At 38.0% G+C, this 24,616-nt stretch overlaps 1 long non-coding RNA gene and 1 pseudogene across 2 annotated transcripts in view; one reads left to right on the forward strand and one right to left on the reverse strand.

The window, feature by feature from the left end:
• Positions 1 to 24,616, reverse strand: part of LOC144645499 (uncharacterized) — a 62,233-nt gene that overhangs the window by 25,349 nt on the left and 12,268 nt on the right. The gene's annotated exons all lie outside the window — the stretch shown is intronic.
• Positions 6,477 to 22,678, forward strand: LOC144645280 (uncharacterized; annotated as a pseudogene). Its single transcript, XR_013569256.1, has 6 exons — positions 6,477 to 6,567; positions 7,438 to 7,599; positions 11,485 to 11,562; positions 12,362 to 12,429; positions 12,877 to 12,941; positions 19,782 to 22,678. The product of XR_013569256.1 is annotated as an uncharacterized LOC144645280 (transcript).

Below are 24,616 nucleotides of genomic sequence, written 5' to 3' on the forward strand. Positions count from 1 at the left end.
AAAGGCTTTTAACGGAATTTGACGTTGACTCCGTGTTCGGAGCACAAATACGTAAAATTACATACTTTCTCGATCTAATTTAATGATTGTTTATGGGTATATTTTTGTGTAATACAAGAAAACCATGCTTTGGCTTACGTTATTTTAACTGAGGGTTAATAAGGGTAAATATATACAGTTACAGTATGTTAGAATAAATAAGTTCTCCAATTTTGTCAGACATGAATTTCGCATGCCTGTTTGCCACAAGAAGTTTTCTTGTTTGTAGTGTGGTTTAACGAGATATAAAATAGGTTAACACATTAACTCAGGTAGTTTTTTAACGCATTCATAAACTACATGAAACTAAATTCTAGCAGTCTACTCGAAATTGTTCGGAAAAAAATTCAGAGACTGCAAAATTTAAACGGTTTAAATTTCCAACAAGTTACGTAGCCACAAAGTTGTACCTTTGTGGTTTTGTCCAGGTTTCTTTGTATTATATATCATTTGTCCAGATCTCGTTAAGTAGAAAATAGTAAGTATTCGGGAAAGATTAACAGAAGCAGAGAAGTTTAGTATTTTAAAGATTGTTTTTCCTATTAATTAAAAAACGCAAACAAAACTCTGATAATAGACCATTTGCATTATGACGTAAAAGCGCAAAGACTTCTGGTAGTTGTAGTTAAGTTCGCGGGAAAAAACCATTTCTGCCTTATGATTGGCTAAAGGCAGCCAAGCGTGAAGGTGGACATCCAGGACTTTTATTTTGATCTGAAGTTGAGCTGCCAAGTTTACGCTCATTGTCGCTTCGAAATTTGTTTATACAATTATTTTTTCAGTTCCCTGTTAAAAATATAGAAAACAGGATGATAGCTTTGGAATGAAAATTGACTGAGTTCTGTGTTTTAATCAAGACAGTCAAATGTTGTTCGTGTTCCATTAAGTGTACGTTGTGTGGCGGAGTTGACTTGGTAGAAATTCATTCATCGCGGCCGACAACTTCTCTTCGTAAATAATTTTAGCCTAATATCACAGCTTCAAAACATCGCGCACTGGAAACAGATTGCTTGATAGGACGAGTCTAGGATATAACTAAATTTGTGTGGAATCAAGTGAAAGCAAGGCAAGCCATTGACTTTGTACGTCCATCATCTATTTTTAGACGTTCAACAAACGATCGCTTCCATCGATCGCAGGTGAATTAATTCTTCACTGAAAAGCTTAGAAAATTTACCATTTATCATGATTGCTCGGCGGGGCGATCAGTTTAATTATTTACAGCGAGACAGAGAAAAGAGTCAAATAATTTTCCTCGTTCAATCGAGCTTCATCCGATCATCGATGAATCGTGAAGGGTCAATCATAAAGGATTTTCAAACTACCCTGTGCAGGTGAATACAGATTTAATATTTGTTTTTATCTTAAAATTGTATTTCTGTTTTCGTCAAATTAAAACTGTAATTGTAATATTCTTTAACAAAGAAGTTTTCTTGTTTTTGTGCTGGAAATGTCAACTCGTGGAGTAGCAGTTGTGGTTTCAATCCGAGCGAGGGCCGTGCGAGCAAAAACAATTTTATTTCCATAATCTTGTTGATGAACGATTACTTGTGAGACTCGAATGGTTAGCCTCGAAGATTTTTACGAGTGTAGACATCATGTACTGTACTTCCCCATGTTTAGAAAGGGTAAAATAGTGCGTCTTCGTATATTATTTGAAAATACCTGGCAAGCAAAAGTTTTAGGAATTTAATTAAATAACCGCGCGGACTCGAGTAGAGAAAACACTCATTGAAACTTTACAACAAAACGCAACCCAGCAAATATACAATTTCTTGCATAACCTTTTTTTCCATTTTAACGGACTTGGTTTTATACTGAGAGGTTGCGTTTTCCGCTTTAAATGAAGCCACAGGGACCTCTTCTTCGGCGAGGGTAATTTTCTTTACCTCCATAACGATTTTCTTGAGCAAGCGAGCTTGATGACGATTCAAAATTTCCCGCGAACCTAACTACAACTACCGGAATTCCTTGCGCTTTTACGTCATAATGCAAATGGTCTATTATAAAAACTTGATAGATCAGCTCCTAATTATATAAGTTGGTAATGATTTGTCAAATTCGTCTCCATTTTGATTTGAATCTTATGTTTTCCTTCACGAATTATTTAATTATTGTAAGGTATCATTAAGGTTCCCCTTCATTTGAAGGGTTTTTTGTTCAGATCTAAAAATAATTGCTTTAGATTCAGTTATTGTAACTCTCTCAGTCTCATCCAGGCCTCGTGGGAGTTCTCAGAGCCTATGGCCGGTTACATCAGCGAGAGATCGGGGAGAATGTGGAGTTTGAGAGTAGTGAGAGTATTTTAGCTCATAAGGAATCTTTCTTCCAAAATTAAATAAATTTTAAATGCTTATCACATTGGATCGTGTTTTTTGTCTGTTCAGTTATATTTCCAGCCGATCGGACTGAAAGACGATCGATCCATTTCATTGTTAAATTGCCAGATCTAGACCAGCCTTTTAGTTCAAAACCATTCTTGGTTCTTTTGATTTTGGCACGTTCGTGCACTTATGAAATCCTCATGTGACGTTTACTTTCTAGACACGATCATACACAAATACAAGATATTGAACGAAAAATCTATTCTTGATACAGGTGTCTATTGCAACGCGTTTAAACCGCACTGAAATATCTTTCAATGTACACACGTAGTGAAGTTCTGAGACTCTATGGTGGGAGAGCCACTGTGTCTACACAGACTGTATAGGGCTCTTATTTTATTCTGCCTATATGCTTGGATCCGTTTTATGACGTTTATTACGGGATGCATTAAACCCTAGTCTCCTTTGCAGCCGTTTTTGGGGTCGTCACGAAGCGAGGGAGGGAGGCAGCGGTTGTGTGACGAGGCCAAGCAGCGGTTGTGAGGGAGACTAATAACCCTACCAGGGCGACAAAATATCTACGGGCACGGTCAGCATATCACCCCGAAATACGTCCCTTTAAAATCAACAAAAATAACCATAAGCAAGCATTTGACAACTGGTCCAGGATTTCAAAGGAGCGTTCTGATTGGTTCTTGAGTGGTCCAAAACTTGCAAAAATGGACGCCTAATTTTATTTTTGCTTACTCAGTCGCAAATTTGAAAAAGAGCTAATATATTAAATAAAAAGTTTGGTGTTAAATAAAGAAAGATGGTTACCTTTAAGCTCGGTAAAGAAGTGAGAAAGATGCAAATTTTATCATGTCACGAGCGCATCCCACGCTCGTGATATGATTAACACTACCTCTTTCTCGTAAAATTTTTATGCATTAACATAAAAACCTTAAATCCATCTTTTGCGACGTTTTCAACGTTTTTTAGCTCGCTTTCAAATTTATGGCAAAAAGACTCATCTTTTGAAAAGTTTGGTCACCTGATTAACCCATTGACTCCCGGAGATTTTTGAAAAAAGCCCATTTTTGAATTTTTTTGACATTTTGGAGTCAGTTAAAGCTATCTAAGATTCAAACGACTCAAAACACCACTAACGGCATGAGGGTACGCCTTTCATATCACAATCATCGGATTTTACGTCATTTTTGTTCGTGTATGCGCGCAAATCAAAATTTTGAGGTAGTTTTTCTTCCACTTGAGGCTTTTCGTTTTCTTGTTTTGTTTTCTCTTTAATTTCCTTTTTTGGCCTCTCACTGGGCTTGCTTGCAGTTCAGGAATTTCCAAGAAAGTGCCATCCAAACAGGAAATACATGCCACTGAGGAGCCAAGGGCGGTTGAGACAAATTCTCCTACGAGTTTTACACTTAAATTTCTAAGCATTTTTGTGGGTATTTCAAGCACAATTGACCCAATCACTCTATTTAGGGCATCATTGAAAATACCTTTTCCTCCTGCCGAGACTGAGTATAAGTGATGCCTTTTTTTATTAAAGATGATGACGTTACAAGTGAAACAAAGAGCAACATTCTTCGAGGCCGGTTTTTACCGGCACGGGAGTCAATGGGTTAAAAGAGCTTGAACTGTTTGGATCGAATTGGAAAAAAATATTCTAGCTCTCAGTTTTGTACATAAACTTGCAAACACGGAGCCAATATTTCCTCAACTTAGACCTAGCGTACGCCACTTTAATGACATTGATGTTTTAGTACAATACTGGGGACATAACGGCGCAGGATAACCTATGAGGCACTGGTTCTTTACTATACATGATTACATTTCCGTAAAAAGTTGTAATCATGGTACAGTTCAATATGCCGGCGACTCTCGCCAGATGTTTCCAGAAAAATGGAAAGCGCTCATGGCCACATTATGCCCCATGCATGACTCCACATTGTTTTCACTTCTTATTAGGCACTGGAGTCGAGTCGAGCATATGCCGACAAAATGAACACTTGAGATTCTGACAGACAAAGGAATGGAATTTTCTTTCGAAATCGAAACGGATTAGTTGCCGGATGGTTAATATGTGTTAAAAGTTGACTTTTTTAAATCTTTTTCATTGGTCTTGAATTGCAATGAAATTACTCAGCAGTCTTCTTTGCAAAAAGTTGAAAGATAAATAGAAAAAAATATATTTACAAGATCCACGCATAATTTGTCATTTTTGTGCGAAACAATAGATACTGACGAAGCACTTTCGGTTTCGATAGCATGACACATGCCTGTGTATTTATCTAAGCTTATGACTTCATCAACTACAGTATGCATGGTTCAATTGGTTTTCTTCTGTTAGGCAAATCAAAACCAGTTAGTAAACAAGAATTGAAACGAAAAAAGAAGCTTAAAACAAACTGTCAATTTTGAATTCTTGAATTTAAAGAACGTTTATTCATGACTTCAAACGTGCGGCTTTATCAAAATTTAACAATATCCAGTGTGGTACGACATGGATGGGATCACACGTCATAACAATTTTCTTATCAACACGAACTTTATAACGTTGACCTTATAGATATTCCAATTGCCACGCTTGATCAGTTTGAATATTTCTTGTATATGCGATACTGCGGGTGACATCTTACTTCCAAACTGATAAACAACATTGCTTACTTCCTTTAAATTGATATCGTTTACTTATCAACTGTTTCGCATACCTGAGACACGGCAAGGAAAAAGAGGAGCTTCAAAAAACTCTCATTTCATCAACTGCCGTATGTATACTTTGTACTTATTTTCAGACATATGGCGCTGTTATTAAGCATAGCGCAAAGTCTTATGTACACGGAAAGATACTATATTCTGTTACATTTGCGCCAGCCGCTCTAAGTCATCCGTTCTGGCAAAAGAACAGGTCAATTGTTTCTTTTAGTTGCGACTTAACGTTTCGCTCGGAAAAAGAAATTAATTACATGCAAAAATGGAGTGATGTTATAATGTTACAATCCAGTTAGTTTTCAGAAACGTTGCGAATCAAAGTTGGCTCCACAATAAACCACCAATAGTTAAATTCAACAGGATATCAGCAGCTTGTATGTGAAATGAGTTCACTTTAAAGCTAACTTTCCTAGCTTTATAATGACAAGTTAAAAATATTTCCTTTACTATCGATCCACGCAATAGCTAAGTTACTGAAGTGTTTGTTGCAAATAAAAATAGCAGGCAAATATTTTGTTGCGTGGCATGCAGTTAGTTGAATGTCACGAGTCGTTCAAAATAAGTTCAATACGGAATTATTTAGAACATCACACAGATTAAATAGCGTCATAGGATTTATTGACAAGGGAAAACAACTAGAGGAACAGAAAAACATTAAACAAACGATATTGGCTTTACAAAACAAAACGATTTGATGAGGGCTACTTTGATTTTAACTTTTTTAAGAAAAGTTTTCTTAGAAATGAGGGCTAATTCTATAAGGTGAATATATTTTTTTATTCCACATCTTTTAAATCCCAATCCATCTTATCGTGTGAATAAGCGCGTAAAAAGAAGACCAAAGATTCGAGAGTAAAAGAAGGCGAAACTTACCTAGAATACTCTGTATTTGGATTAAATGCATAAAAGTGTCACATCACTAACAAATCGAACGCTCTTCAAATATGCTTAATTACACATTTTTAGTTGATCAATGATGCACTAAAAAATAAAATAAAAAACAATAAAAAAAATTAGGTAAACAGAAATAGGATAAATTGCTATTTTGTTAAATTCAAAGCAAAAGGCATATGTTTGTCTCATATCAAATAAGACAATAGGAAAGAAAGGAAGTGTCCCTTAGAGTGCTTTGAGCTTATGTTCACTTATTTAACAATTCAGTCTTACCAACAAAAATACAGGGCAAAAATAAATAGTCAGAAAGATTCCGCTCTATTTTCCATGATGCAGAAAATTATATATTTTGTAAGTTTTATGTAGAAGTGAACTGTGATCAATTTTTCTGGCGTGCGATATATTGCTAATACCAAGCTTATGTAAAGATTTATCTTCAATTGTTTTACTTGATCTATAGGTACTTAACAAGATCCGTAATTTAAAAATATCTCCGAACTCCCAGTATTCATGGCGCGGAGTACAATCAAAGTTGCAAGTGAAAATGACGTCACATTACCGGCTGAAGAAACACTGGATTTTGATGCCGATAATTTAAGAGGTGAGGGAAAATGACTTGATCCAGGTTCATTGATAGTAAATTCTACTCCTTTATCCCTGTTACAATATCTTAAGGATACGATTTTACCTCTATTGCGTTATTTTTGGCTATGCTTTCGGTGGGAAATCTTGGCCAGCTAGGCGTCCGTTTGTTTCAAGCAGCGGCGAAGAAGTCTAAATACGGCATTCATTAATCGGATTCGATCTTTTCAATTTTGAGGCAAATGCTGAAAGCTAATTTACACCCAGATAAAATGACCGAAAAGCTGATTTTGCAAATGTGGAATGTATTATCAGGGCACATGATGCTAAAGTGTAATGCTTCAAAAGGCAAACATTTCTTTGTTTTCCTCTTTTCATCGTTTCCTTTACTCGTAGTAAAAATGCTGTGTTTGTTTTCATGCTGTGCATTATAATAAATCAAGTATTCAAAAGTATTTTTACTCGCACACCGCTGGCCTTGAAATGTCACGTGACGAAGCCAAAAAAACCGGGGTGGGAAATTTTTGGTAAAGCCTTGTTTTTAACTAGCGACGCAAGCACAAGCCCAAGCACAAGCACAATCACGCAAAAAGGACAAATTTTGATCCTTGTGCTTGTGCTTGCGCAAGCACTAGCACGAGCATCAAAATGCAATGCGCTTGTGATTTTGCTTGCGTTGAAGCCGTTTTCACGGTGAAATAAGACCTGTTGTCCTTGCGCTTGTGCTTGCGCTTTTGCTTGCGTCGCTAGTCTAAACCAGGCTTAATCAGATACGCAATTCATACTCACTTTACGGCTCAGCGAAGAAAGGAAAGCAAATTAAACGCTATGTACTCAGACACGGTATGGTCATTGAGACAAAATATACAAACAGGTCTTTTGTTTTTAGCAATAGCTGAGGTTTTCAAAAATCAAGGTAATGAGGAATACAGAAGAAAAGGTTTTATCAACGCTATTCACTTTTACACAGAAGGAATTAAAGTGAAATGCAAAGATGAAGAACTAAATGCCCAACTGTACAGTAACAGGGCCATAGCAAACTTCAAACTAGGTAAGAATTGTTTTTATGTTATGCAATTATCTTCACATGAAATCTGATTGACATTTTAGAGTGCATCGTTTCCTTTTGTAATCTGTGAATTCCTTGCTTCGTAAATACTGTACATTACAGTTCAGTTTTATCTCATAGCTGGTGATGCAGGCGTTTTTGATAGGTGAACGTTTGATACGTTTGTTCGCGTATTTGGCCGTGTAGTTGCAAACACAAAGGGTTTAGAGGTAATCCCTATTTCATATATCGCTGCACAATCAGAAATCGAGAATACGAAATATTCACCAGTTATGGTTGAATTACGTTAAGCAATACATTTGATCTTTTAATTGGGGAAGTTTTCAAAAGTTTTTGTGGAATATTTATTTTCATAAACGCAGAATTTCAGGATTTTGGATCATCGGAGAATTGGTTATAAAAACACGAACAGGAAAGCATTTTAGACTTCCATAACAGTTTGGCTTGACGCTGACAAATGATTTATTGGTTTCCGGGCTGTAGGCCAGTACTAGACGCTTGTATTTGTTCACTGTATGTAACATTCCGGCTTTTGTTACACTGAGGTAGTTATTTATTAGTGTCGGTATTTATTAGTTTACTTTTATGGAATCCTTCAATTTTTTGCACTGTGTTGTGATGTCCAATCTCAACAAATAACAATTTTAGAATACATAATTTTTTATATTGCTGTTTCCAGGGGCCAGTGCGTGTGTTGAGCTGAATCAGTTTGAAGAAGCCATCACGTGGTGTGATAAGGGGTTAGCAGTATCCTTTGAAGATATTTCATCAACCTCGGCCAAAAGTCAGAAGTACGTCTGCTTGAATAAGACATAACATATGGTAAACTCTGGCTGGGTTATTGCCTAACAACGTCGTGGGAGACGTGGTAGTATAGTCTAGTGGTTAGCGTGCTGATGTCGCGTTACTTTTTAGCGCCAGAATGTAAATGATTGTACCACGATATTCAATGTACATGGTGATCACAAATGACATGAAACAAAGAACTACCAAGTCAACAAACAACCTCGAGCGAGAACAATAGCTCTTACCGGCACGGGAAAATTCGATCGCCACGTTTTCATTACCATTTTCGTAATGGTTCGATTTCACAACAAACACCGCATGTCGACAAACAAGAACCGTCCCGGAGACATTTTCGCTGCTAGGCACAACTTAGGAAACTTCTTCTACTGCTGTAAAAAAGAAACCAAAATCTCCTACTAGCCACCATGTTGTTTTTGTTGTTGATATTGTTTTGACAAGTTCAGAATGAGAGCACCTTAGAAGCATCCGCTAACTACCGCCCCGATGATTGCTTTGCAAGTTGCGAGCACATCGCTCATATTTCATATAAGAGAATGTATGGAAAGTTGCTCCCCCACTACCTCCCTCCCCCCGTCTGTGCTTGATATGACAATTGACCTTTTTCTTATTTGACAACCTTTGATGGCCAACATCCGATCTGGTAATTGTATTAGCCATAAATAGTATTCTGGAGTTTATGAGCACATTAACGCAATTTTGTGCGTGACGTAAACCTTACAGGGAAAACCCATGACAACGTATCTTTAAAGTTACTATTAAATCTTAACTCGAAGAAGATTGACAAAAATAACAAGACCTTGTTAGGATTAAGGGCCAGCGCCGTCAAAGAGCTAACGAAAGTGCCAGTAACTCAAACTTTGAAATGCAAGGTAAGTTTAAATCGGCCATACTGTAGCCTGAATACAAAGGTAACGTCATTTGGACAAACAGAGCAATGCATAATGAGGTATTTCCTCTGTCCCCTGAAAAATCCTATCTTGCTTTTAGTAAATAATCCTAACAAGTCATATGGTGTGACTAGATTCACAACCAGTTCTCTGAAGAGCTTCGCTACAAATTAACAAATTGTTCATGCTTGATAACGGTACATCCGGAATTTTGAACTAATGACAGTTTTACTGAGATTAAAAAAATGCGTTAAACAACCATGATATAATTATAAATATTTTAGGGGACCTTTTATCTAATAGGATGAAGACACGAAAGACTTCCTTGAAACAGCACAAAACAATGCTGTGAATGAAAACGAAGACACTGCGTCTGCTGATAAAGCAATGGATTACGATGATGACAGCTTAAAGGTAAATGAGAACAAACTCATAGGCAAAATAATTAGAGCAGTTTTCAATTGAGTGTCGTAAAACCAAAACCAAAGTAATTACTCTGGCCAATCATAAAGGACACAGACAATCCAGTGAACCAATGAAAATTTGAAGCAAATACAAGTATCAGGCACGAAGCGCGGGAAAACGTGCGCGAGCGAGACAGGATTGGTTTTGGTTTTAGTTCTGATTGGCTGAGAAAGTGGCGCGAGATTTTTAAACCAATCACTAAGCGTAGTAATGCTAAACCAAAGCAAACGCAAATTACTTTCGACACTCAAGTGAAAACCGCTCTATACAGAAATGTGAATTTATTTTATTTGACAATTTAGGGTATAGTTTTGCTATAGGGTTTAGGCGAGCCTGTATGGCCAGGCAAAGTACAAATGACGAGTAAAAATTCTTGCAACCGTGAATACTACCCACTAACAAGTAGATTTATTTACCCAAATCTTGGCCTTCAACCACCTTTTTTCCGCATGGTCAGAAGAAATTTTTAAAAAAACTACTTATAATACGATGATGATATGGTGATGATGACGATAGATTTTTGTTCGGCTTTGAACTTCTGAATAAAGGAACTAATAAAATGCGGTGGGAAGCTAAGTGGATCATATATTGTTATAAATAAATAAGTTGATGCGACGACCCTGACGCGGGGGTGAGGGGGGGGGGGGGGGGGGGGGGGGGGGGGGGGGGGGGGGGGGGGGGAGGGGGAGGAAAATATGTGGAAAAAAAAATAAAATAAGTCATATGTTCCAACATATATTTATATAACATTTTTTTGTTTAGAAAAAGCAGAGGTCTGCAAGAATAAAGGAAATTACGAGTACAGCAAAAAGAATTTAAGAAATGCCATTCACTTCTACACGGAAGGAATAAAAGTGAACTGCAAGGATGACGAACTGAATGCCAAACTGTACAGCAACAGGGCCATAGCATATTTGCATTTGGGTAAGAGTAGTAAGAGAGCTTCCTTGATCCTTCCCTTCCTGCACCTATTAGTGTTGTGTTTTCTTAACTTCATAATCTGCAATGCCTATGTTCGCTCTGTTAGGGAAGGACCAATTAAAAAGTTTTAACAGGGAATTGGGGAATTACAAAAAACTGTGGACGGGAAAACTTGCGCGAAAAAAAAATATTCACAGCGGCAACAAAGAACAATGTTGAGATGTTGGACAAAAACCGGTTCGTGCAGGTTGAGAACTCCCCTTCCCACTCAAATGTTTAAAATGGAAAAATCAATAGGATGCAATTCTTTTTCACCCATGCATTTCCCGTTGTGACTACGAGAAGATCATTTTGTAAGATGCTGCAATTTTTTTTACTTGCAATACAAGGTACATATCGATATTTTTTACAAGACATGAACTCGCGACCAGTCAAGACAACAGTCAAGATATCAGTCAAGATTAGTGCCTTTGATCTCGTCCATAGAAGCATAAACAATTGAACAATTGTAAACACCTATTATCGCCAAACAATGTAAATATATTGTTAAGCAGACAGGTTAAGAAAACAAATGAACTAAGGGCATTGTCTTGATGTACTACTAAAACAATTCATTACAATGTGAAAGTTATTTATGGAAATCGGTAAGGAGGCTACATATACAGTTAAACTAATATATAATGTTTGGAGCAGCTGAGAATGTATAATTAAAATAACGACAGCGGAATCGTAAAGTTATATTTAATAATTAGTTTTACTTTATGGTTATATGTTATATCTTTGCTAGGGAATTATGAAAATTCACTAAGTGATGCGAGGGCTGCCACTGACTTACAACCAACTTTCCTTAAGGCAATTGAGAGAGGTAAGCCATAATCTCCAGCGGTTTATTTTAATATTTTTTCTCCATCCATTTGCCAGGAACATTGACTAAATTGCTTATATTTTGACTTATACAACGATTGCTCAGAGACTGTGTATTGTGTATACACATATTGTGTATTAAATTCAATAGTTAAAATACAAAAAGGTTCATTACGGTTTGTGATATCAATTCGAGCAGTACATCGCAGCCTTAAAAACTGCTGCAAAACTTTTTACTTGAACTATGTGATAAAATACAACATAATATTGAGAAATTAGCATCGTCATAAATCTGCGTCCTTTTTGTATGGCCTGGGGTGGATCGACAGATTTGGCTTTAAAAAGCGGACGGATTGTGGATTTTTGCGATACCTAGCTACATTGAACGGATTCGCAGATTTCCAAAATACAGCGAATCGCGGATTAGCTGAGAATTTTGGCCTGGATTCCGGCCTCTTCATGTCAGGAAGTTTGGATCGTGAATACTAAACGAAGTATGGATCACTTTGGTCGGTCTTTGTCTGTAACGAAACTTTTTTAAAACAATTGGCATAAAAAAGTCAAAAAACAGCATTTACTGTCCGTCGCAGTGAAACTATACCACACAAATATTTCAAGTAATGCGGATTCGGATTTGAACGAAAATAGTGTCGGATTTACGAATTTACTGAAAAATAGCACGGATCGGCGGATTTCCGTACCCCTATTCACCCCCCTATCATGATCATATGGTGATATTTAAAGAGGTTGAGTTAGTCAGTGACCATTCGTTTTATTTATTTATTTATTTATTTACATAGGAGCGAGTGCCAGTATGAAGCTAAATCGTTTCGAAGAAGTTATTACATGGTGTGATAAAGGGTTAGCAGTATCCTTTACAAGCAAATTATTTATGCCTATGATTCAATTTGCACAGTCGATTACCATCACCTTTGGTTATAAACCTTATATCTACCGTCAGTAAGCAACGGCCAAGTGAAATACTAAAGGTGCGCTTATTCACTGCTTATTGATTAGATTTCCTTGCGTGCATGACTTGTTCCTTTTTTCGTAAAACAAAATAGAGTATCTTTTATTAAGAATGCAGTTTTTAAATTGATCATTATGAACGTAACCAGGACTACAGCAGCCAAGTGCAAACCTGGTTCACTGAAGGAGCTTGATCGGTTAAAAAAAAAACTTCGTTCGTTGTATTATATGCGTGGCAAAGGTCAGTTGCGTGACTTTGCAATTGTTGAAGAAGATCTATAGACTTCTTTGTCCACTTGTGAAAATTACATCCCAATTGCGGTTACATTTCTGAACTCAAATAAAGATTGACAGGAATAACAAGAAGTTATTGGAGTTAAGGATCAGGTCTGTTAAAGAACAAAACAAGCAGCAGAAACCCGACAGAGATAACACAGAAAAGAATTTGGAAAGTCATGCTGAGAAAGGCACGGTAAGGTTGCTGGAGTTTCTGATCGCAGTTTTACTAGTTTTTTTACATACGTTGGTAGCTGTAAACAGGGCTCAACCATTAGAAACTCTTGTCGGTAATCGGACTATGATCCAACAAAGGAAAAGTCACAGGCGCTCTAACAAAACCCTTGTCATGTTCAATGCATTTTTGCAAGCATTTCAACTGGATGTTTTTGTGTGGGAAAAGTTTTGAAGTTTTTGTCAGATTGTTTATTTTGCTTGCCTTTCTCAGCAGCATCGTTAGTCGGTGCGATAACCTGGATTACGGATTGCCGAGTTTAAAAAATGTTTACTGTGAAAGACACTGTTATAAAAAGAGTAACAACGAAAACACGATAAAGTAAACCTGAAATTAACACGATTCTACAAAGACAACAAATGCGCTCGTTCAAAATACCGTCCTGTACTAACATATGACAAATGTATGATTTAACACCCTCCCTTTTAACAAAAATATAAAATAATAAAAAATGAAACAATAATAATAATAATAATAATAATCGTAAGAGCAGAGATTTAGAAAACGATTTTATAATGAAATTAAACGCTAAAATGTTGTTAAAATTCATTTTAAAACTTTAAAAACTTTAAAAAAGAAGACGACGTTTCGGCGCTACTCTACGCCATTATCAAGTCAAAAGAAGTGATAGTTAAAATAAGAATATATATAACGTGAAACAATAAAAATAGTTGTGTGTCCTATGGGCATATATATTAAACAGAACAAATGTCGGAAAAAAATCAAATGCCCCGAGCGGGATTCGAACCCACGATGGCTTTTACAAATCCAGACGGGCTTGTGCTTTCACGACTCTGCCAAAGCGAGTCCTCACTTCGTTGGCTGGTGTAATAGTGCACTCTGCTTCACTGTTGACTGACCTTTCCGCGAACTGAAGTGTCCGTTCGTCAGAGGCCCTTTGTTGTTGTTGTTGTTGTTGTTGTTGTTGTTGTTGTTGTGTGGTTTTGTGCAGCCGCTAGTCTATGCCGGTTCTGGATATTTGGTTCTGGACTATGTGTTGACGAGTAGGCATAAATAGATTGTCTCGCAACTTTTGCAACTTTTTGTTTCCGCCTGGCATTTTTTTTTTTTGATTTTTAAATTTAACTCATTTTTTTTTTTTTTTTTTTTTTTTTTTTTTTTTTTTTTTTTTTTTTTTTTTTTTTTTTTTTTTTTTTTAAAAAAAAAAAAATTCTGACGAGGATGTTTGCTGAACTGTTGTGATGATTGCAACTGCTTCCGAGAAGGAGTGAACGACCCACATATGGTGGACAGTGGTTGTGCTTATGGTTGGTCGTCCTTACAGGGGTCAGAAAATTGTGTCTTGTCACTTGGTTGCTGGAACATATAGGTCGTTGCATGAGGTGGTGGGGCTGCGGCCAAACTGATCTGCGTTCTATTTCTGCGCATCTCTCCGCTATAAGGAGTGACAACAGTGTATGTGAGGACACTTTTTTACACGTTGAGGCCATGAGGCCAGGCAGAATGCTCATGCTTAGGATTGGGTTTGGCATATGCCAACTAGCCAGGTAGAACTTCTTCTTATGCCTTTTCTCCCAGATTTCTGTAATAATATTGTTTTGCTCTGGTTTAACGTGCACCTATTTCGGTTTTGACTGCAACAGGATGCATGTGCGACTTCAGGCTCCAGAAACGTCGGTGTGATTGGAAAAATGACCCTTGTTCGTCGGAATAGGAACAATTAAGCTGGCGAGTGTTCCTGTACCCGTTGAGGGGTATTTTTGTAGTCCAGAAGTATTAAATGGATATCCTTTTACCCTGTTCTTCTTTTGATACATCCCCTTGACAATCTTCACAGCCGCTTTGGCTCTGCCTTTTCCTTGTGTCCGGAATGGGGATGAGGTTACATGTTCAAACTTATATTCAGATGCAAACCACATGTACTCAGTGCTGGTAAACTGCGGACCATTGTCTATGATTAGGCGCTCAGATATACCGACCCTCGCAAAGTGCGGTTTGGTCAGCTGCACTACTGTTGCAATGAGTGTGTTGGGCAGTACATCGATTTCGACTCAATCACTTTAATGGCAGATCGTGACCAGATGCCACTTTCCTTCTCACATGAGGATATCTTGGCTAACCACCCGTGGGCTGTCTAGTGTATCATGGCTAAGCATGGGTTTTTTTGGGGCTCGACTAGCGCGCACTGGGTATGACACGCACTCGTTCTTGATATCTAAAGTCGTTCATGGCCGGGAGAGGCACACCTTGGCTCTTCCAATGCATGAGCCTACTCCAAAATGCGTTCTGTGGGCTTTCTCAAGCATGGCTGGTCGGAATGACTGCTTTGCTGGCCTTTATACACTATGCTGTCTAACACCGAGAGTTCACCTTTGAATTTGAAATTAGGTCAAACCAATGGACCCACACCTGTTTTGGCACTTGGCCAGCCAGTCATTATGAGAAGAGATACCTTTTGCAGTTCTGGATCATAGCATACTGCTCCTGTAACTTTTTTTGATCCCTTGGAGATACCAGAACTTTCCAAAGCCATTGCTTCTAACTCCACTTGAAATATCTGTTTTACAGATGTTAGGGACCGGTCATTATTTATGAAGAGGGGGGAAGGGAAAAAGAAGGGGGGGGGGTCAAGGCTATTTTAGAGTGGCTAAAGGGGGGGGGCTAAAATGTTTTATAAAGAAGTTAAGGGGGGATCAGCAGTTTGAGGTGGGTAAAACAGTTAAATAGAAGAGTGCAAACACTATAAGTGAAACAGTGACGCTAAATTGTACAATTTTATGCTATTTCTATTGTTTTCGTTTGTTTAAACTCCACTATTATGTACAAATTTTGTGATTTGTATTTTACAGAAATACTGTTTCCAATCTAAACTCCATTGTTATCTCCAATTTTAGTTAAATAAAGACCCGGGGGGTACTCCCAATAATGGCCTATACGGGGAGGCCTCGCCCGAAAGGGGTACCTTTTTCAGGCTTCAGGTATATAAAAGGGTAGGGATTTCACGAGTTTACGTATATGAAAGGGTATGGAAATCTGTCATTTGGCTATTTAAAATGGCCTTTAATTAAAATATTTCGAACAGACGCAATTTATGGCTGTATTATTATAATTTATTAAGCGCTACATAAAAATGACAAGAAAACGTCCTATTTTAAGTCCACGCCATGTCTCTTAGGTATATGAAAGGGGTACCTTTTTTCAGTTAAAGGTATACGAAAGGGGTACAATTTCTGTCAAAAATGGTATATAAAAGGGTAAGGGGTTGAACTTGGGGCGGAGCCTCCCCGTATAAACTTTTCGAGAACCCCCCCCCTCTTTATTTAACTAAAATTGGAGATAACAATGGAGTTTAGATTGGAAACAGTATTTCTGTAAAATACAAATCACAAAAGTTGTACATAATAGTGGGGTACTCCCAATAATGGCCTATACGGGGAGGCCTCGCCCGAAAGGGGTACCTTTTTCAGGCTTCGGGTATATAAAAGGGTAGGGATTTCACGAGTTTACGTATATGAAAGGGTATGGAAATCTGTCATTTGGCTATTTAAAATGGCCTTTAATTAAAATATTTCGAACAGACGCAATTTATGGCTGTATTATTATAATTTATTAAGCGCTACATAAAAATGACAAGAAAACGTCCTATTTTAAGTCCACGCCATGTCTCTTAGGTATATGAAAGGGGTACCTTTTTTCAGTTAAAGGTATACGAAAGGGGTACAATTTCTGTCAAAAATGGTATATAAAAGGGTAAGGGGTTAGAACTTGGGGCGGAGCCTCCCCGTATAAAACTTTTTCGAGAACCCCCCCCCCCCCCGGGAATAAAGAATCCAGACCTATCTGCTTTAATATCTGGTTTGACTGAAATAATTTGTTTTTACATAATTGATTATCACTGCAATAGCCCAAGAAGTAATAAAACATGATATAACAACAAGAAAGTAGTTCTTTTGCAACTTTAGGAAAATCATTGGAAAAGAATTATATTTTGCATGGTTATTACATTTGTGTTTACCATGAGAGCATAATTTGTAAAAACTATCACTTTTCCAAAGTTAAGGAGTTAATAATTGAGGTATGTTTACTATACACATAACTCATCCAAAATTTGCCCTATTGCTGGAAGAGTAGCCATAGCGAAGAAGCCTTGGCTGACTAAGTGTTGATCCAGCCTTTGTGCATCAGAACAAGTGTGCAGTTAAGATTGTATGTAACATGCATTTAATAATTACTTAAGGCATATAAAGGGAGATATGAGGTGAGGGGGGGGGGGGGGGTCATCACGTAAATATTGAATAAAGAAGGGGGGTCACTTCCTACTTACATGGCCTAGAAGGGGGGAGCTTTCAGAAATTTTGATCTTTCCATTATTTTTTCCCTCCCCCCCCCTCTACATATATGATGACCGGTCCCTTATGGAAATCTGTGGGAGAGGAGCTCTGGATAGGGTGTCGCCTATTACTTGTTGTGCTCTTTTCATATACGTTAGTACAAATGACTATCGTTCGAGTCTCATGCGCATGGCTTGTAGTCTTAGTGGTGCTGTTGAGAGGTTTTTTGAAGATACTTTCTAGTGGCTAATGCTATCCTTATGTACTAACTTTCGCAAGTCCGTAAAGTAGACTGTAAAGAAGGCCATTTATCAAACGCCAAGCATATAGCAAGACACTCATTTTAAATCGCAGCGTATCTATGTTCAAGGAGTAAAATGCCACTGGTTGATTATTCTGCAAGAGCGCTCCACAAGCAGACGCATCCACCAGACGCATCCACCTGAAGGGTTACGAGCAAAAACACTGTGAAATAACACAAAACAGGGGCAAAACAAGGGCAGGGGAATGAGCAATTCTCGTAACCAAAGGCTTGAACATATCACTTAATTTTGGACAGAATCTTGCAGGAAATTAGGCATACGCTAAACAACATGTAGGTCTGCAGGTTTGGGCACTCTTGAGATTGCTTCGACCATGAGTGGAGCTGGGCTAACAAACCCAAAAAATCCTTCGATCATGCCTGTCACTTGAAATCCCGAGTACCCCCCCGGGTATTGTTAACGGGTAAACACTACTGCAGGGATCCGATTTTAAAAAACGCGTTGCGTGACTCTCTCAACTAGTTCTTATTCGCCGGAATTTATAGACTCAGGAGTAAGTTTAACGTGAATGACGTGTCAGAAAACCTTTTTCCGACTACTAGATAACAAATAATACATAAAACTGTTCAGTGCGTAAGTATGCAAAGTGATAGTTTGCCTCATGTGACAGGGTCCTGATATAGTAGGTCGGGGCCTGATATGATAGGTCAGGGCCTCGTATTGTAGGTCGGGGCCTGGTATTGTATGTCGGGGCCTCATATGGGGGGGGGGGGGGGGGACTGATATGGTAGGTTACGTTCCAAATCTATTAGCAGGGCTGAGTTGGAATCCCATAAAAATCGCCTTTTGGTTTTTGAACCTCTGCTTCGTTGGGTTCAGCTTACGTTTCACTAATTGCATTCGTAGCAGTAAATTGTAAAGATTCTCATCATGATCCTTCTCGGTCTCCTTCTGTGTTTTTTCACATCCATAAATAAGACCATCTTAAGCAATGTTGCAGATACCTTTTAATCCTCGGGTCCGCTTGAGACTCCGTTGGGCAGTCAAAGACACTGGTAACTGCCAAAAGGAATATAGAGGGGTCTGGCAGACCAAGTTTGATTTGTGTTCTAGAAGTATGCTGGTGAAATTAAAACATCTCATCTGCAGCTGAAAAATACTTCGCACCGTTTAGTTGAGGCAAGATGTCCTCAATGCGGGAAAATGAATACATGGGGACTCTTGTTGCTTTGTAAAAGTCGTGCCAAGTGCAGCGTACCCCCCCCCCCCCCCCTAGAGTACATTAATGAATTGATTTTCTGAAATGTGAATCCGTTATTAAATTTCAAAAATAAGTAAGCACCGATCTGGCCGATCACTGTTCGATTTAAAATTCAGTTTCTAATTACAGGCATCCGTGTTCACGCTTGAAAGATGCAACAGATGGTAAGACAAATTCAATTCCTCGCCTTTCCTTTACTTAAAATCGGGTGGCTGTGATCAGAAACTAAATTTTAGTACGAACATTGATCAGCGCTTATGCGTGTTTAAAATTGTCTTACAAATTCAAATTTTAAATAATCAGTTCATAAATGTACTCTGGGGGGGAGGCGCTTCACGTATTTGATGGGTCTATACAGATTCTTAATTTGTCCTTTTTCTCTCTAATCTCTAAACCGTTTTATGCTTTTTACTTTCTATTGTTATCTTTTATTGCATTTTTAACATTTAATATATTAATGTAAAAGTATAGAGACAATAGTATGCCATGCAAAGGCCGCGTCTTTTTCTCCCAAGGCATGCTGGGGCAAGCTATAACAAATGCATAATATAATAAGTCCTGTTTGCATAATAACTCTAAACACGCTGCATTTCGAACTACATTTGAACTTCTTTTTTAATTTAAAAGAACGACAACCACACCAACTTTTAAATTGTTTTCGAAGCTGTCTAATATCAAATATAATTAAGTCATTTAAATCATTTGTTTATCTGTCAGGTCAATAACAATAATAATAATAATAATAATAATAATACTAATAATAATAATAACCTCTTGCATTTATAATTAATGCAGATGACATGCAGTTCGAAAGAACTGCAAATGGCAAAGCAGAAGCAGATCGTTCTTGTAAAAACATGCCATTATTTTCTTTTTCAGGTGGGTGATTTAAAATGTCCAAATGCCAAAAACGTGAGTGACAAGAATGGAGAAGCGCTTAAAAGCGCTTAAAAGCGCTTAATATGGCAATCGTGGAAATGGAAGTCTCGGCGATTTCAGTAAAGCCAGAGACTACTACGAATTGTGTCTTAAAATCGCCAAAACTGTAGGAGACAAGGCTGGCGAAGGAAGTGCCTATAGCAATATTGGAGAAGCTTTTTATTGTCTCGGTGATTTCAGATACGCCATAGACTTCTGCGAATTGAGTCTTAAAGTTGCTAATGAAATAGGAGACAGGGCCTGCGAAGGCCGTGCTTATGGCAATCTTGGAAATGCTTTTCGTAAACTCGGTGATTTCAGAAAGGCCATTGACTACCTCAAACTGTGTCTTAAAATCGCTAAAGAAGTAGGAGACAAGGATCTCGAAGGACGTGCTTATGGCAATCTGGGAAATGCTTTTAGTGATCTCGGTAATGTCAGAAAAGCCTTAAACTTCCACGAATTGTGTCTTAACATCGCAAAAGAAGTAGGAGACAAGGCTGGCGAAGGAACTGCTTATGGCGATATTGGAAATTGTTTCCATCGTCTCGGTGATTTTAGAAAAGCCATTGATTACACCAAATTGCATCTCAAAATCGCCAAAGCAGTAGGAGACATAGCTGGCGAAGGAAGGGCTTATGGCAATCTTGGAAATGCTTTTCTACGTCTCGGTGCTATCAGAGAAGCCATTGACTACTACGAATTAGATATTAAAATCGCCAAAAAAGTGGGAGACAAGGCTGGCGAAGGAGCTGATTATGGTAATCTGGGAAATGCCTTTAGTAGCCTCGGTGATTTCAGAAAAGCCATTGAGTACTTTGAATTGCGTCTGAAAATCGCAAAAGAATTTGGAGACATAGCTGGCGAAGGAAGGGCTTATGGCAATCTTCGAAATGCTTTTCTACGTCTCGGTGCTATCAGAGAAGCCATTGACTACCACAAATTGGATGTTAAAATTGCCAAAGAAGTAGGAGATAAGGCTGGCGAAGGAGCTGCTTATGGTAATCTGGGAGTTGCCTTTAAAAGCCTCGGTGATTGCAGAAAAGCTATTTACTACTTTGAATTGGTTGTTAAAATCGCAAAAGAAGTAGGAGACAAGGCTGGCGAAGGAATCACTTATGGTAATTTTGGAAATGCTTTTTTTCGTCTCGGTGATGTTAGAAAAGCCACTGACTACTTCCAATTACACCTTTAAATTGCCAAAGAAGTAGGAGATAAGGCTGGCGAAGGACGTGCTTATAGCTCTCTTGGAGATGCTTCTCTATTTCTCGGCGATTTTAGAAAAGCCAAAGACTACTACGAATGGAATCTTAAAATCGCCAAAGAAGTAGGAAACAAGAATGTGGAAGCCGCATCCTATCATCAACTCGGTTACTGGTTTGAATCACAAGGTTTCTTACCCAAAGCCTTAGAATATTATGAACGTAGCGTAAGATTATTCAACCATGTGAGAAACCTTCTTCAAAGTAAAGATGAGTGGAAAATTAGCTATAGAAATGAAGTTAACTCTGCCTACACTGGTTTATGGAGAGTACTGTTAAAGCAAGGCAAGGTGGCTGAAGCTTTGTGTGCTGCTGAGAAAGGACGAGCCCAAGCTCTTACTGATCTTATGTTATCCCAATTTGGCATTCGAGAAATTCAGTCCATGTCACAGGAAGAAGAAGACGAGTATTATTTTCAACTGAATCGCTCCATTCCATCAAGTACAGTGTTTCAGGCATTTAACAGTGTTACGATGAATCTCTGGGTTTTCTCAAAAGGCGAACCTGTTCATTTCGGACAGAAAAGCATTGGCGAGGCCTGTTCTCTTTTGGATGATGCCACCCCTTTTGGCCAGTCCTTAATACATACTACCTATAAACAAATTGGCGTTCGTTCTCAGGTTATATGCGAGAATCGTTCTATGGATCCTTTAAGAGAAAATCGTTACAAAGCGGATGAGAAGTCCGATGAAGAAAACTGTCAACCTTTTGTTCAACAAGAGAGTTCTTTGACACCTTGTATAATATCTTGTTTCAGCCTATTGCCGACTTGATTAATAGTGGTGAGCTAATCATTGTCCCACATGGACCACTGTGGCTAGCACCTTATGCTGCATTGATGGATGCGGATTCCAAATACCTGTGTGACTCATTTAGAATCCGGTTGATTCCTTCGTTGACAAGTTTGAGACTGATTGCAGACTGCCCAGACGACTACCACAGTAGGAGTGGTGCATTACTTGTGGGAGATCCATGGGTAGAAGAAGTAACCAACAGCAAGGGTGAAAAATTCCTGGATCCTCTTCCGTTCGCAAGAAATGAAGTAGAAATGATCGGAAAAATTCTCAACGTGACGTCTCTGATTGGAAAGAAAGCAACGAAACGCGAGGTGTTAAAAGATCTCGGTTCAGTTGCTTTAGTTCACATTGCAGCACATGGTCGCATGGAAACTGGTGAAATTGCTCTAACTCCAGACACAGAGCGAACATCCTCGATCCCTACGAAGGAAGATTACATTTTGTCAATGGCAGATGTGCTTGGGGTTAAACTACGAGCACGTTTAGTAGTCCTAAGTTGCTGCCACAGCGGTCGAGGAGAGATCAAAGCTGAAGGTGTGGTCGGTATTGCACGTGCCTTCATGGGGGCTGGTGCTCGTTCTGTTCTTGTGTCACTCTGGGCGATCGATGACGAGGCCACGCTGGAGTTTATGAAAATTTTCTACCATCACCTTGTGGAAGGAAGAAGTGCCAGCGAGTCTCTGAACAAGGCCATGAAACATCTCAGAGAATCAGACAAGTACAGTGATGTAAGATACTGGGCGCCTTTTGTACTGATTGGTGACGACGTCACTCTGGACTTTTCTCAGACGGAATGAGTAAGTAAAAACGTTCTGTTCACCTTTACGATAAACTGTAATTTTCTAAACAATTGTGCTGCTTGTTTATTTTCAGACATACATATTTGTTGTTTCCTTATATGAAAAGATTCAAACTTTTATGCAAAATAGCAACTTACCAAAATTGCGTCTGCTAGCTATCATAGTTTTCTGTCTTCCACCCTGTCTCACCCATTAAAGCCGTGTGAATTTCGAGACGTTCAAAACTATAAAAACACATTTTAAAGGAGCAAGAAGGCATTCTGATTTATGTTATTTGTTTATTTTCTCAATAATAATTCGTTTTTAGTAACACGACTCGACAATTGGGTTATAGCCAATTTTAAGATTTAAAGTAAGCCCTGTTCCTCTGACTTCTTGTAAGTTCCCAACTTTTACTAAATTAATTCCCTCACAAACTGAGGCTCTGGAACGAAAAACGATAAATTTACATTTCTTTAAAACTGATTACTATTTATAAGTATTACTTTGTTTCTGTTTCAGTTTTCAAAAAGAATGTCGACAAGCGCCCCAATTTGTCGTCAGAGTTTCTTTAAAGTGGAGTAGACTGGCGTAACAGTGAAACCTGTGACGTGACAGCAATCTTGAGCATAAGAGTGACTGTTGAGTGTTCTCAAACCCAATTGTTACCTTTGTTGTGCTAACAGCTGTTAAAAAAATAGTTCATTTACTTTGTAGCCAAGTAAGCGGGCTTAGGGTGATTGATATAACAGAACTTTCTTAGGAGGAAGTTGATTGCATTACGACTTTAACCATTTGGATAGTTAACCTTTAGCTTCTCGATACACGTTTGCGTAATGCAGGTCAGCTCACGTGTGAGCTTAAGTTGCCTTATTATATTGGGTGATATATTTCAATTTCAGAGAGTTAGGAAACAATCCAGTTTGTTAAAAATTCCAGAAACTGTTTTCAAGCAGCCTAACTCAAAATTGTATGGATATGAATTGAAGAGACTCTGAATTAGGTTAAAATTCCCAGAACGATCCGAAGCAACAGAATTGTACCTTTTGTGGTGCTGTCGTTAAGTGTAATGATTATTTCTCGATGTATATATTTTTTTACGTAGTTCAGGTCAATTCATTTCAATTTTGTCATTTTCTTGTTTCTACTACGGTTTAGCAATTGACAAATAAATGAAGTTAACACACAAAACCCAGATAGTTAAAAAATGCAGAAACTGCTTTCAAGATATGAATCATCAAGAGTGCATAATTAGGTTAAAATTTCCAGAAAGATACGAAGCAACAGAATTGCGCCTTTTGTTGTGCTGTCGTTCAATTGTTTTATATTATATATCATTTATGTAGATCTCGTAAATAAGTAAGTAGAAAATAGGAAATAATAATAAATAGTGAGATAAATAAATAATAAATAATAAAAAAAGTGAGAATTCGGAAAATATTAACACAAGCATAGAAGTTCAGTGTTTGAAGATTTTCTGAGCCTTCGTAAAATTATCTTTCACTTTTTTACATTTACATTTGTATATAATTTTGTCAAAAATGGTTCGTCCGCGCCGGGTATTTATACACATATTCCTCAACATTACACAAATAAACAGTGCAAATATCACCGAGATCTAACAATTTTATACTTAAAAATTGCAAGGACAGCGAAATTAGCAAATGAAAGAGCAAAATATGCGTTCGACGCTTTGTTTTTGCGACGCCATATTTGAATGGTTATAGGTAGACTGCTGTTCAATGTGTTCAAGGCCGTATCGTTACGATTGCTCCACGAAAAAACACGAAAAAATACGGATATTTCCGACCACTGTCGGAGAAAACATTGCGCATATAATTGCGGCGTAAACAAATCGATACACTCAAGCTGCGTTTTGTCTGGGCTCTGCGAGGGTCGGATATCAAGACAGCTTCTTCGTGGGCTTAAGAAGGATTAAACAAAAGCCATATATACAGTGAATGCTTTCGAATTATATTTGAAGATGAAATACGAAAGAAGTT

This window comes from Oculina patagonica, chromosome 3 (assembly GCF_052425735.1).
Source record: "Oculina patagonica isolate OP01 chromosome 3, crgOcupat, whole genome shotgun sequence".
Lineage (NCBI taxonomy): Eukaryota > Metazoa > Cnidaria > Anthozoa > Scleractinia > Oculinidae > Oculina > Oculina patagonica.